The sequence below is a fragment of the Mustela lutreola genome, chromosome 5 (genome assembly GCF_030435805.1).
Source record: "Mustela lutreola isolate mMusLut2 chromosome 5, mMusLut2.pri, whole genome shotgun sequence".
Lineage (NCBI taxonomy): Eukaryota > Metazoa > Chordata > Mammalia > Carnivora > Mustelidae > Mustela > Mustela lutreola.
Genome location: NC_081294.1, coordinates 147,224,866 through 147,243,609, shown reverse-complemented (window position 1 = coordinate 147,243,609; position 18,744 = coordinate 147,224,866). Strand labels below are relative to the sequence as shown.

Below are 18,744 nucleotides of genomic sequence, written 5' to 3'. Positions count from 1 at the left end.
AGACTCTTAACCATCTGAATCACCAAGCCTCCCCTTGATGTCAAGTCTGGATCTCAGAGTGGGGAGTTCAAGCCCTGTGTTGGGCTCCTACTTAAAAAATAAAAAATAAAAAAGTAAAAATCTTAAAAGAAAACCAAACCAGTATAAGACATAAATAACAATGACCACATTAAATACTAACTCTCTTCTCTTTAAATTGGGAGGGGTGGGGATGGTGTTTGTGATTCTTTTTTCCCAAAAGTTTTTGAAGATTCTAATTAATGCAATAAGATAATAAAAAAAACTGCATTTGTGTTAGAGGAGATACAGTTACCATCCATTATATGCAGAAAACATGACCAGGTGCCAGAAAGTCAAATGGACCTCAGTGAAGTAGTGTTCAAACTAATAATAAAGTTCACAAAGGTGTCTGGAAGCAAGGTAAATATCTAGAGATAGTTTAATTATATCAGCAATAAATAATTAATTTAAATTATCTTTTTAAATTTTATTAATGATAACAACAACTTTGGGAAATCTCAGACTAGATGTAATAAGAAACATGTCTTCGTGAAGTTAGCAATGGCATTTGTCCAAAGAGATTTAGGGCTAAATAAATGTAGCTTTTAGGAGGACATCTTTCTTAAATTTGTATTATCAACCTTCTGAAACTCCCATCATAACCTTAATGTAGTTTTGGTGGGAAGTCAGTAGAAGGAGACTTGCCAAGCTGTTTTTTGTTTGTTTGTTTGTTTGTTTTAAGATAATTTGAAAGACTGTGTATGGAAGATTACTCAAAAACTTTAAAGAAATTTCAAAAGATTGAACAATTTTTTGAAAGTGATTCTATTGTGGAGAGACTTACCTTACTAGATATTGAGAAGTTCTATAATAATATAATTAAAATATTTTGGCATTGGTGTAGAATGGACAACTAAATCAATGAAAAGTAAAGAGGGTCCATTAAGATTAAAAAAAAAAATTGCATTTGAAATCTATGAAGCAGGAACATATTTTATAATATATGACATTAGGACAATTAGATTTCTCTTTGAAAATAAAAAGTTAAATGTCTAACTCATACCAAGGTATAAAAATAAATTCCATTGAATTAAAGGTTTAGATGTAAAAAATAGAAAAATGAAAATACTAAAGGCAATACTTTATTATTTGCAAGGTAACTAAACCTTTTAAGTGTGAAATAGAACTCAGAAATCATAAATAAAAACATTAAGATATATCACTATATGAAATTTTAAAAGCATGGCATGTTGAAAAAAAAAAAGCATACAATAAATAACATTAACAAATAAATGACAGGTCAAGGAATAATTTTTGAGTAAGTACATTTTTGATAAATATATATTTTAGTATTATATCAGTTAAATGTGAAGAGTTTTTACAAATCAATGAAGTGGAAACAATACCCAATAGGAAACGACACAAAACCTATGAACAGGTGATTTGGAAGAGTAAATTCAGATAATCAAAGTGCTATGAGAATGTTCTAATTATTGCTGATAATGTTAAGATTTGAATTTAAATGAGATATGATTTTTTATGTTTTATCTATTGCATTTCTAGTCATTTAATAACTTAGAATACCCAAGGTAGGGTTATGGGAAAAATAAGAATTTTCATGCACTTTAATGCTTACAAATTATTACATTTTAGAAGACAATTTGATAGTATCACATTTGAAAATATTCTTCCTTTTGATAGAAAAATACCATCTCAAGGTTTATTATATTGAAGCTCTTCTACTGACAAGTGCAGTAGATTCTTCTGTCACCTTCCTCTTCTTGGTCTTGAAGTCCTCGTACTCTAGGATCCATCTCCTGGGTGGCCCCCTTCTGGTTTTTGGTATTTATGGGTCAAATGACTACCCCACATTCTTTTAGATGAATCCGTTACTCCTAGAATACTTTCCATTCATAAAATTTTTTCTTCTTACCTACTATTATTCCCTTGTATATGATTTCTTAGAACCAAGACAGTGTTTCTAGCATTAAAGCTCCTGGGGCACCTGGGTGGCTCAGTGTTTGGGCCTCTGACTTCAGCTCAGGTCATGATCTCAGGGTCCTGGGATCAGGGATCAAGCCCTGCATCGGGCTGTCTGCTTCGTGGGGAGCCTGCTTCCTCCTTTCCCTCTGCCTGCCTCTCTGCCTACTTGTGATCTCTGTCAAATAAATAAATAAAATAAATTAAAAAACAAAACAAAACTAAGCTCCTGGGCTATGACTTCTTCATATGACTCTGACTACCTCTAAAGACGATGTTTCTAGCATTAAAATTAAGCTCCTGGACTATGACTTTACAAACCCTCTATCATCTACCTCTAAAGATGATGTTTCTAGCATTAAAACTAAGCTCCTGGACTATGACACAGAAGTCCTCTGTTCATCTAAAACCCAACTCAGAAATAAATCACTGTGACACCTGGGGTGTATATGTCCTTAGTGCATCCAGTTACTGTTAAACCCCTGGTGTAAATATATTTTAACCATTATATTTCACATATGTTAAGATGCAGAGTTTTTTCTTCATTTAGCATCCCTGGAATCATGACATGCCTGAGAATCAATGGCGTATTGTAAATGGTCGTGTTTTTTCCTTTTTTAGGACAACATAAGGTAATAGTGCATCTTATAATCAATGATATTTCAGTTTCGATAAATTCAGTTGTTATACATAGTTTAATGAAACTGTCAGTCCAGTGATATTTTATTTTGCTAATGAGATATGTCACATGGAGCTACATTAGAGACCTTGCTATTTTGGTTAATTCATCATCATTGTCATTTATCATTATTAGTCTCTTCTTAATCTGTTACCTCATCAGTGTTTTTAGATTTTTTTCTTCATTTGAAAGCTTTTTTTCTTTATTTTTAACCAAAAATTGATATTTGCCACTTGATAATCTGCTTTGGGATTATTCATGATCCCAGACATGAAAGTAAATTTGGGTTTTTTGGTTATCACTTTATTTAGCATTATTTTATTTAGAGTGTTGGTTCATTTTCTCTCTTTCCCCCATCCGACGGAACTATTGTTCCCTTACTTTGGAAAGATGGCTAGGAACTGAGATTCAGGTAAAGAGTTTTGAGATGGGCTAAATCCAGGTTACGCTACTTAGTAGCTAAATAGAATGGGCAGGTTCTTGAAATTCTCCAGGCCTCAATGTAAAAGTCTGTTCACTGCAGCGTTCTTGGGAAGAGAGGCTAAGGTAATAATACCTGTGGACATACTTGCTTAAAACTATGATATTTCTGGGGATTATTAATAGTCTCAGAGGGCACCTTCAACAATAGCTAGCTTTAACTAATTTCCCAGGCAATGACGCAAGGCACCCCACATACTGAGATGATCTAGGATGAGTTCCTGTATTCCTGCTGTATCTCATTATTGTGTCTTCTCATGCCTGATGGTCCCTGCTCTGTGTTCAGATAGCCTTAAGAGAATGGAGTTACATCAAGGTTACATCACGAGCCTCTGAGAAAGTCAGGGGAAATTTACCTCTCTCATAAACGAGGTTGCTCTATCTTCAACAGATCGATAGCTTCCCCTGCACAGGATGTTCATTCCATGCATATTTCTCAAATGAACATTCTGCTTCTGCAATCTTGTAATCAGTCCGCAACCAGAGGATCAAGTACAAATTGCTAACCAACGCCAGGCTCTATTCACTACGCTATTCTATGAACAATGGAACTATAAGTCTGGGAGAGACTTGAAGTCAATCCCTTTGCCCTAACGCGTAATCACATTCGAAGCATCTAAGACAAATTATAATTTAGTCTATTCTTAAAGACCTCCCGAGGTGATTTTCCAACCTCTCTGAGGAACACATCCCAATATTTAGCAAATGATACTGTCATTGAATGCTCCTTTGTACCTCAATGAAATTTCTCATGCCTCAGAGTAACTTTTTTGTTATTTTTGTTTCTACCTCAGTCAGATGAGGTCATACTGACAACATACCATCTATTTGAGCTTATCACTGACCTTCTACAGTCCCTTTCACAAAGAGCTTCCTCTTGCCTGTGAGATGACATTCAGACTCCTCAGTGTGCCATCAAAGACCCAGTCAGAATCTGCCCCGGTTCTGTTTCTAGCATCTGTTCCTGACATGCCCCCTTCATGTATTTGTTGTTTAACTGTGTGAAAATGCTTTCCGAATCCAAGAATTTTGCGTTCTTTAACATGTCTTGGCTTCGCGCATACCAAAACGTCTTGGAGTGTCTCTTCTCATTTCTCCCATGGACTTTCACTTGCATTTCTGTAGTCAGCTCAAATGTTACCTCTTCTGGGAAGACCTCCCCCAGCCTCCAAGTGGGCATGACATTGCACTTTTGCCAGACTTCAGTTACAGTAGTTGGTTATTTCAGATGATGTTGTTTCTTGGGTGTTGGCGTGCTGTTCCTCACTTTTCTCTAGACTGTGAGGCTTGAAGACTGGGAATGAGTCTTCTTCATGTACTCTTTGTGTACAACAACGGATATGTAGTAACTGATTAATAAATGAGTGCAAGGAAAGAAGAGGGGAAGGAAGGGAGGGAGGGAGGATGGAAGGAAAGATGGGAGCAAGGAGGGAAGGGAAGAAGGAATGTCACAGTACTCTCCCTGCTTATCCAGGGAACCAAAAGGTTCTTTGCCGTACATCAAGAGGAATACAAAAACATGAAAGAGGGGCGCCTGGGTGGCTCAGTGGGTTAAGCCGCTGCCTTTGGCTCAGGTCATGTTCCCAGGGTCCTGGGATTGAGCCCCACATCGGGCTCTCTGCTCAGCAGGGAGCCTGCTTCCTCCTCTCTCTCTCTGCCTGCCTCTCTGCCTGCTTGTGATCTCTGTCTGTCAAATAAATAAATAAAATCTTTAAAAAAAAAACAACAACAACACGAAAGACCTGCCCAAAGCACCAACACATTAAGTATCTGTAAAATTTATCCTAATTCAAATTAGCATTATCAGAATTTGCTGAAGAACAATTGCAAGTATGTTCATCTCTTTGAGAAACGTCACAAGAGATCTTCATTTGCCATCCCTAATATGAAAAAAACTTCACAAAGCCAGAACGTCAAGCACTGATGTTTTATTATCAAAGAGTGGTTTTCCCATTGGCCTTCCAGTACCCATCAGCAGGATATTATGTGAAAGCGTGTGGACGTTGGCCACCAGTCGCGCATCAGATGCTCACCATGAAAGCCGGTCAAGCAGCCTCCCAGTACCATCAGAGGCTCCGATGGCCAGAGCTCAAAGCCCGAGGTCTCCTTAACACAAAATGCTGGCATAGAATTGTGATATAAATATCCCGCACGCTGTCAAATGTGGTTGTTCTGATGTTATTAACACATCAATAATATAAGAATGTCCCAGGGAAGATCAAGTGAATCACAGCTGGGAAGGAACCTGAGACTGTGTTGCTGTGTTTGTTACCAATTTGCAATTTGGTTCATTTGCGATTTGCTGTTCTGCTAGAATCTTCTCTGCATGATATACTGGTTGCTATTATTTCTCCATGGTTTTAAAGTCTTTCTATAGCCTGCCTGCCTCTGAAAAGGGTATGTTTTTGGTGTCATTTAGTTGGGAGTTGAGGGAGTGCCAAAGGGAAAACAAAGGACTTGTGTCATTTACACACTGGAAAAATCTGCTGCCTCTCTCCACTCCCATTACTGTGACTTTTGGTGGCATGAATTAGATACTTCGGGGATGACCCTCTCTGGACCCATACCTCAACTTTCAAGTCATCTTTCAGGACTCAAGAGTGTTTCTTAAAGGAAGAGACGAGCTATAGGTCTTTTTAGTAATGGAGGGCGTATGGTTTCTTGCACACAAACTTTTCAAATAAGCAGGCAGTATTTCTCTTCCTTCTAAAATTGGCTTCTGAGAAGTTAAACGGAGGCTGCTTTCTGCTCTATAAGATCCACGTATTTCTTTTTAGGAATTGTGCATTGCTTATTTTCCCCGTGGAAGTAGTAGTACTACTATCCAGTTCTCTAATGAAGTTATTACTAAGGTTCAGTGATTGATTTCATGCATCAGTCATGACACTAGCTGTCCTATCTGTATTCGCAGTGGTTAAGAGACTTGGGTGTAAAGCCTTGGCTTTGGGTGCCTGGGTGGCTCAGTCCGTTAAGCATCTGCCTTCAGCTCAGATCATGATCCCAGGGTCCTGGGATCGAGTCCTGCACAGGGCTCCCTGCTCAGTGGGGAGAGAGAAGTTGGGTCTGGAATCCTTTTCATTTATCTATGTCAAATACGTCTCATCATCACTAAAATGTTTCTTAAGTTGTCTTTCTGAATCGTCCATGCTTCAGGGGAGCATAAAATCCTCTGCACAGGTGGCCTGTGTGAGATGAAACTCTTGATCATGAGGTTCTATCACACATGTGTATTTGTATAGTTCTTTGCATCTCTTTTCTGACTGTGTGGATTTCAGTTGGAGTCAATGTCTTCTAATGTCTGTCTACATCAAAATAGAATGGGTATACGGTATCTTTTTGAGATTTACAGGGCAGTTAAGCCCGAACAAATTTCTAGCGGAGGGATTGCAAATGGAAATTAATGTCAGTTTTCTCATTATCGCCAAATCAGATATTCTCAGGCTTCATCTGTTGTCTTGACTGATAGATGTGGGACTATATTTATGAGAGCTTTCACAGATTCACTCATGAACAGACTTTCCCTCCCTCAATCCTTCCATTGCATTAGTAGGACAGCATTGGTTGTAACTGACAGAAACCCAGTTCAAACTAAAATTTTAGAAGTGGGGCAGTGGTGGTGAGATTTTTTGGTTCTTCTAATAGTCTAGGAATTCATTTCTTGACCTGCCTCTGGCACAGCTGGATCAAGGGAGTCATAACCTTGTCTGTAGGACTTGAGAACTCCCAATATGCCTCGGCCTGACTTTGCTCCATTTGGTTTCCTTCTCAAGCAAACCCTTGACCCTGTTGCTCTCAGCTTTGCTATCCGAATGGAAAGAGCTCTTCTCTTTCCCAGTCCTTCCAGGAAAAAGCCTCAGGTCTAGGTATGATTGCATGTGACTTGGATCATACCTGTTCCCATCCTAATCATCGCAGCTAAGGAATAGAAGACAGTGATTCACGAACCTAAGTAACATGCTAGTCCCCTAGGGATGGGGGTCAAGCACATTGTGAAAACACAGAAATTGGAGACAGGTCATCACCTCAAGGAATGATGGGGAGCTGTAACCGGAAGAGGAAACACGCTGAGCGGTCATAGGACAGCAAGTTTCCACTGTTACCTTGTTAGGTCCTAAAGTCCCTTTACTGTGAAGCCTCCTACCTTGGAGATTTTCATCAGGATTTGGGAGTCTTAGCCAGGGAAGACAAGGCTGAGATCTCTTCTTTGGGAGAGACCCAGTAATTTTAGAAAGGTGTAAATCTGATTTTACCCCAGACTCTTCTTCTAGTAATTTATACAGTTCGTGTCTAATTGTTTGCCAGTGCGATGGGGAGATTTGAATTCATCAGAAGGCTTTTGCACTATGCTGAAGTACCATATTTCATATTTTATTATTATTATTTTTAATTTAAGGGAGTAAATTAAACTAAGCCCAGGGAGAGCAGGCCACAGGGAAGAAAATTGTTTTCCAAGAGCCTCTCCGTACCAGTAGGTCCATATTTAATAATATTTAATAGCAGTTCATAAATTATATGCTGGGCCTCCTATTATGCAAAAATAGACATTTATTTAGGAATTCAACACGCTTTCAAGCAGGCATAGGCTCTCCTTTTCCTTTTTCTACTTTCTACCCTTCAGGAACTGGTATAGTTCCCTGAGTTTCCTGATTAGTAGCTTTCTGGACTTGACTGAAGAGACTTGATTTCATGCATTCATATCATCTCAATAAAGGAAATCCGTGATATGCAGATCATAGGTTCTTAACTATTGTGATTGGTAAACTTCTATGTATAAATGTTTAAACATCCAGGAACAATTAAACCATGATTCGAATTTGTGCTTCAAAATCTGTGATCTCAGATGCCCCATGACCCACCTTCTCAGCATTGCTTGGGTGGCGAGCAGAGATGTTGACACACCATCCTTGCTTGGGCAGAAATTATTCCCAGTAAGGAAGAGAACCCTACTGATGGTCCTTCCTGTGACTTAAGATGCATTAAATTGAAGACACAGCTTTTGCTCACAAGGATGTTAAGATTCAGGCAAGAATGGACAATTCATAGGAGACAAAGAGCAGACACTTCAAAGAGGGAACATGCAGTGTCCCTGGGAGCATAGGTTGGTATAATCTCTTGCCAAGACAATTTATCAATAACTGTAAAAATTTGAAATGCAAAATCTATAAACATTTAAAACAATGCCAGAAAAAGATAAGAAAACATTAAAACAATCACCTCCAGGTGGGGAAGGCATTTCTGTGCACAACATAAAGCCTTTAACATCCGATACTTATAATTAGACTCTCTGCAAATCCATTTTTCCGCATGATGGAAGAGTAAAGTCAAGGACAAATGGCAAGTTGTCATTTACAAGTCACACAAAGGGCTACTTTCCTTAGTTTACAAACATTTCTTACAAGTCAGTGAGGGGAACTCCAAACCAACAGAGGAAATAGACAAACTTGAAAAGTCAGATCACAGAAAAAGGAAATATAAATGTTTTTTTTAGCATGTTAAAATGGGGGGTGCCTGGGTGGCTCAGTGGGTTAAAGCCTCTGCCTTCGGCTCGTGTCATGATCTCAGGGTCCTGGGATTGAGCCCCGCATCGGGATCTCTGCTCGGCAGGGAGCCTGCTTCCTCCTCTCTCTCTGCCTGCCTCTCTGTCTACTTGTGATCTCTGTATGTCAAATAAATAAATAAAATCTTTTTAAAAAATGTTAAAATGAGTATTTGTAAGAAGAGATGTTTTATTATGGCATTATGTTTCTAATGCCATAATAAAATACCATTTAATTTCTCAGTTTGGCCAAGATCAAAAAGTTCCTTCATGCATTATGTGTATTCTGGTAAGGTGGGAGTTATGGGAAGACAGTCACTCCTAAAAAATTTCCATTGGAATACGAATTGGTACAACCTCCAGAGAAGGTGATTTGGCTATAGTTACCGTATTTCACAACATAGCTACCTTTTGCCCCAGTAGTTTTATTTCTAGAAATGTATCCTCCTTTGGACATACTTGTCCTTTTGCCAAATGAGGTGTCTAGAAGATTATTTATTGCAACATTGTTTGAACTAGCAAAAACAAACAAACAAACTGGAAATAACTTACAAATCCATCAAAAAGGGACTGGCTGAATTAAATTATGGCATATCCCTCTACAGGGGTGAGAAAGCATGAGAGCCTCTTTACATGCTGACATATAGCCATATAGCCAAGATCCATGGCTCAGTGAGAAAAAGGGAAGGTGTAGAACGTTGCATTTCTTGACTTACAGATAAGAAGTAGGTAACAGAAGTGATGGAAACAGAATGGCTTTCAAACAGTGGTATTCAGGAAGCTTACATTTTCCTAAATACACTGTTATACCTTTGTGCTGTTGTACTATGTGAATATACTCAATCTCTAGAAATTAATATAATTTAAAAAACCCAGTAAAATGCCTACATGAATTCATGAGGCAGTTCTACCACTAATAATCAATCTAATAGCATAGTTGATAATTGCAAATCACAGCCCAGCAGTTGCTCCAGTAGTCAGAGTGGTGGTCTGGAATGTCCTTCAAGACCTAGTATCTGGGGTACCTGGGTGGTTCAGTCAGTTAAGCATCTGCTTTTGGCTCGGGTGATGAACCGGAGTCTCAGGGTTCTGGGATGGAACCCTGCTTCGGGCTCTGGGCTCCATGCTCAGTGGGGAGGTTGCTTCTCCTTCCCCTTCTGTCCCCCACACTTGTGTTCTTTCACTTACTCTTTCTCTACCTAAAATAAATAAATAGGAGCACCTGGGTGTTTCAGTCATTAAACATCTGCCTTCGGCTCAGGTCAGTTCCCAGAGTCCTGGGATCGAGCCTCACTTCGGGCTCCCTCTTCAGCAGGGAGCCTGCTTTTCCCTTTCCTTCTACTGCTCTTCCTGCTTATGTTCCATCTCTGTCAAATAAATAAGTTCTTTAAAAAATTAAAATAAAATAAATAAAATATTTTAAAAAGAGGGAGCAGACACAGTGTTCAATTAAAAACTAAATGCCAAAGCAAACTACAGGAAAAACCTATGGTATATTCCCTTCATGGGAAAAAAGAAACATGTATATAAACAGTTAGTGTAGGGATGGGACATCCACGAGCATGAAAAGAAACACAGGTATTTAACAGTGATAGACTCTGGGCCTGTAGCCTGGGGGACTCTTGCTTTACAGTGTATCCCTTTATATACCCTATGAATTTTCAGTTCCCTTGTCAAGATAAAAATTAGTTCAACAAAAAGGGAAACATAAAGGCAAGGACAAACATGTAGTTTTATCAGTCTGTGAACAGCTGAATTGACCTTCTGGACCAAGAGAGGCATGCCAAGTTAAAAATCAATGTCAGAGGAAAAGCTGAGCTCACAATGTGTACGGCTGGAGTCCCAGAGACACATCTTTAATTCCAAAATGACCAAATAGACGTGGCAATCACAGATGATCGATGGCTTTCCATTTGGAGCAATGATAGGCTGAAATTTAAGAGATATTCAGCTGTAACAATTTCCTTTTCATAGAAAATGTTGTACTTTTTGTGGAATTTGGCAGATTAAAAAGAAAAATGTTAACTTTTCCATGTTGCCTGTTCCGGAAAAAATTCTGAAATATTCAGAACACAAGAAAGGCATGCAACAAGCACAAGGGCATTAAAGAAATTCTTGGGCAGATGTATCTGAATCCACTTCATATCGCTGATGTCCTTGGCGAGTGGGGGAGCCAACAGCTGGCTAAATGCCTCCCCCACTGCAGCTGGTCTAGGGATGTGCCTTAGCTTTCACTTTCAAGAGGAGGAGAGAGCAGGATGGTGGGAAGTGAGGGTCAGATGCCAAATAGAGGAGGGTCTGAAAAGCACTCTGAGCCTACCTGCAGCAGGAGCACTCCATTTGGGGGGAAACCCAGAGATGAGGAAAAAGGGTGTGAAAATAAGAGTTCGGGCAACATTTGCTGCACGTCAGCTGTCACTTGGGTAAAATTCTTGTCAGTCAGAGCTTGTTCGTGCTCCCTCTCCTGTGAGAGAACTGTGTCCAAGTCTGGCGTTCCTAAGAGGCATGAAATAGGGACACGTCCGCTCTTTAAATGTTGACCATTCCTCATATTACCTGCTCTTTTTAGTCATGAGTTTCTTTCCTTGGGCCTCTCCCATCCTTAGACTTTGACCTGTCTTCTTCCTTCTTGTTCTAAGATGGAGTCCGACCACAGATTCCTCGACTTCTAAGGTGAATGTGTGGGACTGTCCTGCCCCACTTCCATTCTTTCTTCTTCTCTGAGCCTTGGGGAGCCATCTCCTTCTTCTTGTTCAGTCTGTGTAGTTCGGGTAGTAGACCTGTGAGTGCCCCAGTACCCCTGGACCACAGTGATTGGTTTATAACCAACTGATCTTAGCATCCTGAGAGACCGTATCTGGGACATGTTCTTTCCCATTGAATTTGAACTGAGCAGGATGTGAGCTGGATCAGTCAGGCTGTCTGTCCCACGTGGGGTCTGAAGGTGAGGGGCGCATCCCTGATAGCAGAGCTAGAGATGCAGAGAGACCAGATCCACAGGCACTGTGTGATGGGTGAACCTGGCTGGGTCCAAAGCCACATGGATGTTTTGGCTCTAAGAGTCCCTGAAACCCAATTCCCTTTTCCCCCTCCTGTTTCCTTAGGTGGGATTGGGTTTTCAGTCATCTGCAGAAGAGGGAACTCTGGCTAACATCCCTCCTGTGGGGATAATCAGAGTCCTAAATGTGGGTCTTTACTTCTTCCTGTACACCTTCATCTTTGTTAGCTCATGGGTTCTGCCAGCAAGCCTGTACAATAGTCAGGACAGTATATATTAAATTCCATTTATATTAGGGGGCATTGAGGCTCATACAAGTTAAATGACTTGCTTGGGATTATAGCTGGTAAGAAATAAAGCCATGACTGACCCTTCTCTTGGGCATTGCTGGCTTGTAAGCTCTGAGGCCTTCTATTCACCTCAGAAGGTAGGCACTGGGGGCCCTGCAGGCTCAGCCTGAAAAGTGTCTGAGGTGTGGGTTGGGGGAAGCAGAAAAAGGAGCCTTCTGCTGATTAAATGGGAAACAACCTGCTTCTCATCCCAAACAAGGGCCAGCGTAGAGGTTGGAAAAACCTCAGAAAGAAACCATACCCAGGTAAGGTGGGCACCAAGGGGCAAAGCCATGGACAGGGAGGCTGAGGGAAAGTGAACTTCCTTGGCCGCAAAGTGGGCTTGGGGGAAGGAGGGGAGGGAGAAAGCACAGGTGATGATATTTCCGCGACTCTGCTGCCATCCTTGTGAACATCTTCTCAGATGGGAGCTCCATGCCCTGCGGCTTGCCACTCAGAGCTCCTGACCTGGTTCTTCCACATCCTGACTGTCCCCTCCCCTGCACGCCACTTACCTCATCTTTGCCTGGTGTCTCCTGTGCTCAGGAATGATAGAAACATTAGCATGCATGATGGTTACAAAAGAATGGAATAGGAATTATTTCCATGTTTCTCTTTTGTAAAACCAGAGGAAGGAAGCCATTTTATGTATTACAGCAAGGTGAAATTCCTGGATGAGGTTTGAAATCTTCTCTCTGCATTTATCACTGTCTTTGGGACATGGGGGATTCAGGACCTCAGGCACCAACCTAATTTCAACAGCTGGGTTAGAGAGTGAAGTGGAAGCAGTGCTAGTTAGCGTGTTCTGTAAGGAAGATCTCTATTTTTTTTTCTTTTAAAAGATCACCCCCACTGCATAAGTGATCAGCGTTGGTTCAGAATTTTGTGGGGGCCCAGAGGAAGCGGCAGGGTCAACGGTGAGCTCACCCTCCCTTCCCCTCCCACACCTAACCCCTGCCGACCCCTCCAGCAGCCCATAGTGTTTCTTCTTCAGGATGTGGCAGGTAGTTTGTCACGCTGATCTTAATCAGATCACTGTGTAATTATGGAGGGACTGTCAGGGTATTTTCGGTTGTCATCTCCTAACAAAATGCAGATCGCGTGGCATGTATACATAGAATTACTCTGTAATTCAAAGTAAATTGACATTTAATTTCAATTTAATTACACAGGAATTACAGACATGACAGATACAGTCTAATTAGGAAGCCAAAGTAGAAGAATCTGTTTATGGAATGAAAATCCATATCGTGTCACACTTTCAACAGAATCAAAATAACTCCTATGCATTTTTGTAGAGCATATGTAATAACGAGCATGGCCCTAAGAATTAAAGCCATAATTCTGGCCCATCTACTGATACCTGTATGTATTTCCTCCCTTGCTCGCTCGCTCGCTCTCTCTCTCTCTCTCTGTCTCCCTTTGACCCTCCATGTCTTCATCCTTGCACTGACTGAACGTGCTTCCTGGGGCCCCCATTCATCAGGCTCTGTACTGGACCCAGGTGTGGAAGGCCAAGGGAAGCGAGACAGTGTTGTTGCCTTGTGGGGTTTACTCTACTCGTTCTATCCTCTTCTTCTAGGACCTCTCAAGCAGGCCACTGGGCAGCTACATGGGCAGTGGGCCCAGAATGCTTGGCTACACATGCCGGGACTCCTCAGGAGGCAACCATGTGGGGAGGGGCAGGAGTACGTGGGAAAGGGTACTGAGCCCATTTTGTGGTGGTTTTACCCTCAGGATGGTTTTGCCTAAACTCGAGGTCTCCCTCGCTTTCTCTTCTCTTCTGGTGGGTCTTTGTTTTTGTTCGTTTATTATTTTTTTTCCCTTCTTCTCATCTCTGAGCTCGTACAAACTACGTGATAGTCTGGCCAAGTTCTTGCCTTCCCAAAACCCAGGCCCATCAACCTAATGGGACAGTAGAACTCTCTTTCCAACTCACTAATGTTCTTTAACCTAGCTTGCTTTTGTTGTCCCCGATCCTTCCCCCCTTACTCACTTATTGTGATAATGCCGACCATGGATATAATACTTGACACTTTGTAATAGGCTCTCCCTTACACTATCTCATTTGATCCTTCAGCACAAGTCTGTGAAGAAGTCAATATTTCTATTATATCCAGTTTACACATGGGGAGTTCAATAATCAGACTTTCATCCCCTCCTGTGGCTTATTCGCCAGAGTACTGGTCTCAGACTCAACTCTTCTTCTTCCTTTTTTCTTTCTTTTAAAGATTATTTATTTAAGAGAGAGAGAGATCACAAGTAGTCAGAGAGGGGGAAACAGGTTCCCTGCCCAACAGAGAGCCTAATGTGGGGCTCGATCCCAGGACCTTGAGACCATGACCTGAGCCGAAGGCAGAGGCTTAACCTACAGAGCCACCCAGGAGTCCCAGACTCAACTCTTTTTGATGCCAACTTGGTTCTGAGGCCATCAGCTTCATGTCTTGCATTGATGACCCTTTACGTTATTCCTCCTGTTAGCTCATCTGTCACCTTTAACATATAACCGATGCAATTTATTTATTTATTTTTTTACATTTATTTTCCCAATTTTTAGTAACATGGGTCATTTTTCTTTCAAATATGAAAATAATTTATTTTTTTAAAAGACTTTTCTTTATCTCACAGAGAGAGAGAGAGAGCACAAGCAGGGGGACCGGCAGGCAGGGGGAGAGGGAGAAGCAGACTCCCCACTGAGCAGGGAGCCTGATGCAGGGGCTCTATCCCAGGACCCCGGGATCATGACCTGAGCCGAAGGCAGACGCTTAACTGACTGCGCCACCCAGGCGCCCCCTTAAATTCATTTATTTTAAATGAGGCCTTCACACCACTGCCTCAGTGGACAACTAGTTTCCCTTGGTAGAGAGAGGTCCCCATTCATCCACATAGGGCAGAAAGCGCACTTCATCTCTCAGTTGGAGGTAGTTACTGTGGCTTGGCCGCAGTTGTGAGCCTGACCCTTCCCTCAGCCAGAGCCAGAGGGGTGTGAAATGTCTACTACGACTCAGCAGAAACTTTGACTTGGTGGAGTTGGAAGCCCTGAAAAGGAACTGAAAATGAAAGTGAAAGCAGAGAAGAGTTTTCTCAGTGTGCACTCAAGATTTTTTCATGTTCTGTGTCTTTGTAAAAACACACAGATGCCCCCTTTCTGTCCTGTTGTGTTTCCCATGAACTCAGCTCTACTTGTGTCTACACAGAATACCCAGAAGGTCACGTCCCCTTTGTGAGGTGTCACCGACGGACACTCACCGACATAGCGTTCTTGGTGCTGCAGGACAGGCCCAATGGCCGCAGCCCCACACTTTCGGGGGGGGGCGGTACGAGGGGATTATTCTCTTAGATTTCTTTTAGACTTTGTGCAGACTTGTGTCTCTTACAAAGAAAGGTACCTTATCGAAAAAACACAGGCATAAGAAAAAACGGGCTCCTCGAGTGTTCTGGAAACCTTCATGGGCTTCCTTCGCCTCCCCAGACTTAGATTTCAGCCTCCCGTCAGTTAGAAGGTCGGATTTGGTTTGCTTATGGGAAATGAAAGTCCCCCATGCTAAGAACTGGAGCATTTTGAGAAGGACATCAAGCATCTCCTTGAAAACACATCTTGATGAAATGGAAATGATGATATAAATGAATCAAACCCAGTGGATTAATCACATCATTAACATATCAATCATCAACAAGTGGAGTTGATAAAAAAAAAAAAAGGAACTGCTCCCACACATATCTTGGAAATTCATACATTGTGCTACTTTAAATCGTTTCTAGAACCAAGCAGATGTACACAGACCAATAATAAAACGACAACAATCGGGTCCCTTATTGTAATTGCAGGTCTTTAGGTGAAGAATAGAAGTACATAAGGCTTCTTCTGCGGGACCACAACCGCTGTTCCTGGGATCCTTACTCCTTGTTCAATTGCTGTCTTAATCTCGTGGAAATGAAGTCGAGGAGGAGGCGAGCCACTTCAGAAAACACACAGAAGATTCATCCTCACCTCGCAGGTGATAAAAATCTAAGGATGCACTGCTCTTCCTCTGCATTTTCATCAGTTTAGAAAGAGTGTGTGCAAACAACACATCTGCTCATGCAAGGGGTGAGCCCATCAAAAAGAGATCAGAGGCAATAAGAGCATCTCTGCCAGGTACAGGACCTGGGACTCTGCAAAGAGACAGAAGCATGGTGGATAGAGAGCAAGGAAAGAGCACATTTCCACAAAGTAGGAAGCGATTCACCATGTCATGCACCCCCTGCCTTTGGGATTAGGAAGGAAATCCATGCTTCTGCCCTGTGCCAGGGCTGGTCCTGCCCACCTCTGTGCAGAGCATGGAGTCCAGGGCGGGGGAGAGGGGGCAGGGAGTGCCTCTCTCTGATACTGTCTGGTGCTGAAGGGCAAATTGTCAGTAGCGGGAACTGGGAGCTCCAAGAGCTCACCGTGGTGGTTCCGTTATAATCAGAACTGTCGAGTGGGTTTTTGTGGGATCTCCATAATCCCTTCTTACTTGGTAGCTTCCTCTTTTCAGACTCGCTCTACAGCTTGGTTACCCTGAAGAAAAGATGCCCCATTCTCTCTGGATCAGAGGCTCTTGCCTCCCTGTGTCTCAGTCCTCTTCAGGAAATATCCATCCATGCCCTGTGTCCTATTGCTGAAGAGACCAAAGTTCAGGGGGACCACCTGAGACACCTGCAGATGCTCTCCCGAGCAGTAAAGTGGAAGGTACTGCTGACCTCAGAGCTTGCTCAAGTCAAACACATCTGTGGGGAGGCTTCCACCATCTTCTCCTGGCTCCCAGTTTGAAACCCTTGCCAGGTCTGGTAAAGAATCTGATAAAGATAGTGGGATTAAGGTTTTAATGAGTATGATTGACCAAACGTGCTATCTCTCCGTATGGCCCCCATTCAGCACCCTCCTCCTGCGCCCCTAGATAAAAAGGATTTGCATTCCGAAGAAAGAACCAGTCATCTGAAGGCGAAATGATGTGTGATGGGTGTATGCGGGACATGAAGGCAGGCTGAGAAAACAATATGCACTTTGATGTCACAAACACACCACGGAAAGCAAAGTCGGGGCATTGACCTTGAAGTTGCACTCCCATTCTCTTCCTTGTATGGCAGCCACTACTCAGGGCACCTTTGCTTGCTGACCCTGGAATCATCAGCCCAGCATGGCACTCCTGGGAGTCACACTGAGTACTTGGGATTGGCAGGGAGGAGAGGCATTGTCAGCACTCCAGGTGCTGCTTGGGGAGGGAGGTCCTTGGAAGTTCACTCCAGAACTCCTCAAAGGCCTGGATAACTCTCCAGCTCCACCGAGAGAGTCCCCTGTTAAGAAATCTCTTACACTGCAGGCGCCTGGCTGGCTCAGTCCATGAAGCATCGGACTCTTGCTTTTGGCTCAGTATGATCTCAAGGTCATGGGATCGAGTCCCTCATCTCATTCCGCATTCTGCTTTGGAATCTGCTAGAGATTTTCTTTTCCTTTCCCAATGCCTCTCCCGCTGGGTGCTCTGTCTCTCAGATACATAAATAAAAAGTGTGGGTTTTATTTGTTTGTTTGTTGTTTCTTTTTTAAGAGATCTCTTAAACAGTGTTGCCAATGATCCCCAGACCCTACTGAAAAATTGGATTCCAGTGGTGAGTGTGGTCCAAAAGGCCTGCTATGGGATTTGGGAAGTCTGAATTCTTGTTCCCATCCCTGCATTTATTAGTTGTGAAACCTTGGTCACGTTGCCTGACTTCTCTAGACCTTGAGTGTTTGGCCATTAACGTTTCTAACTCCATCACTGCAGTAGAGTCGGAAAAGAGAATAATGGAACTTCTGTCAAGGTTGTCTGAGGCTCAGAATGAGTTGCTGTATGTAAATATCTTGGGCAGCGTCCCCAGCACTTCACACATGTTCAATTATTCCTCTCTAGCTATTTCTAGATGTCAAAATCAGGTGCCGTGGAAAATTGGAAAGGTCTATTCTTGTGAATTCTCAGTCTCCCGAATCCAGTGGAAAACTATCAGGCCGGGTTTAAACCTATGTATTTCATACAGTGGAGGGTTTTGTTTTTTTTTTTTTTAATGCCAAAATGAAAGTTTTACTTACTCCAGAACCTGATGGAAATAAAGCAAAGCCTGCAAGAATATTAAATGCTTAACCTGTCACTTTCTTGCTCTTGGGAAATATATATATATAGATATATATATAAAGAAACCCTGTGCATTGTGTTCTGTCATCATGTTTCTATATATAATTAAAGATCTGTTTCACCATCCAAGATAATTTAAAGTTCAGGAGGGATAGATATCACCACTCTTACAAATGTGCTAAATTCATGTTTTAATAAACTAATTTACGCTGCTTGGTTCTTGCAAAATTAAGAATTGCACACATTCGCTTTCCAGGAAAAGTAGTGAATTGCCTGGCTTTCGTCTGGACTAAAATATGATCGTTTCCCCAGCGAAGAGGAAAAACAAAACAAAAAAAGGCTGGCCTATAGTTAGCACTGCTTGCTGACCTTGGGGCCAGCTGGTGGCAAAGGAAGAGAAAGGGAGTTGGACATTGGGTATAGAGGTAGCCTCAAGAGAGCAAGTCTTAGAACCCCACCTTTGGAGGTCTGCAGACCACATCTGTTTTCTCCTCCTTGAGTTGGCCTTTGGAATTTCTGATTGCCTTCTGAAGCAACTTTCCTTTTTAATTTGTCTCAAGCAATTAATTCTGCTCAACATATTTAAACTTTTGATTTCAAGTCGAACATTCATT

General features: G+C 42.0%; 1 long non-coding RNA gene across 1 annotated transcript in view; it reads left to right on the top strand.

Moving 5' to 3' along the window:
* LOC131832592 (uncharacterized) overlaps positions 1–17,530 on the top strand; it is a 139,071-nt gene extending 121,541 nt beyond the window's left edge. The window contains exon 3 of the long non-coding RNA XR_009354115.1: positions 15,831–17,530. This is a non-coding gene — a long non-coding RNA (uncharacterized LOC131832592). The remainder of the gene's footprint in view (positions 1–15,830) is intronic.
* The last annotated feature ends 1,214 nt before the right edge of the window (positions 17,531–18,744 follow it).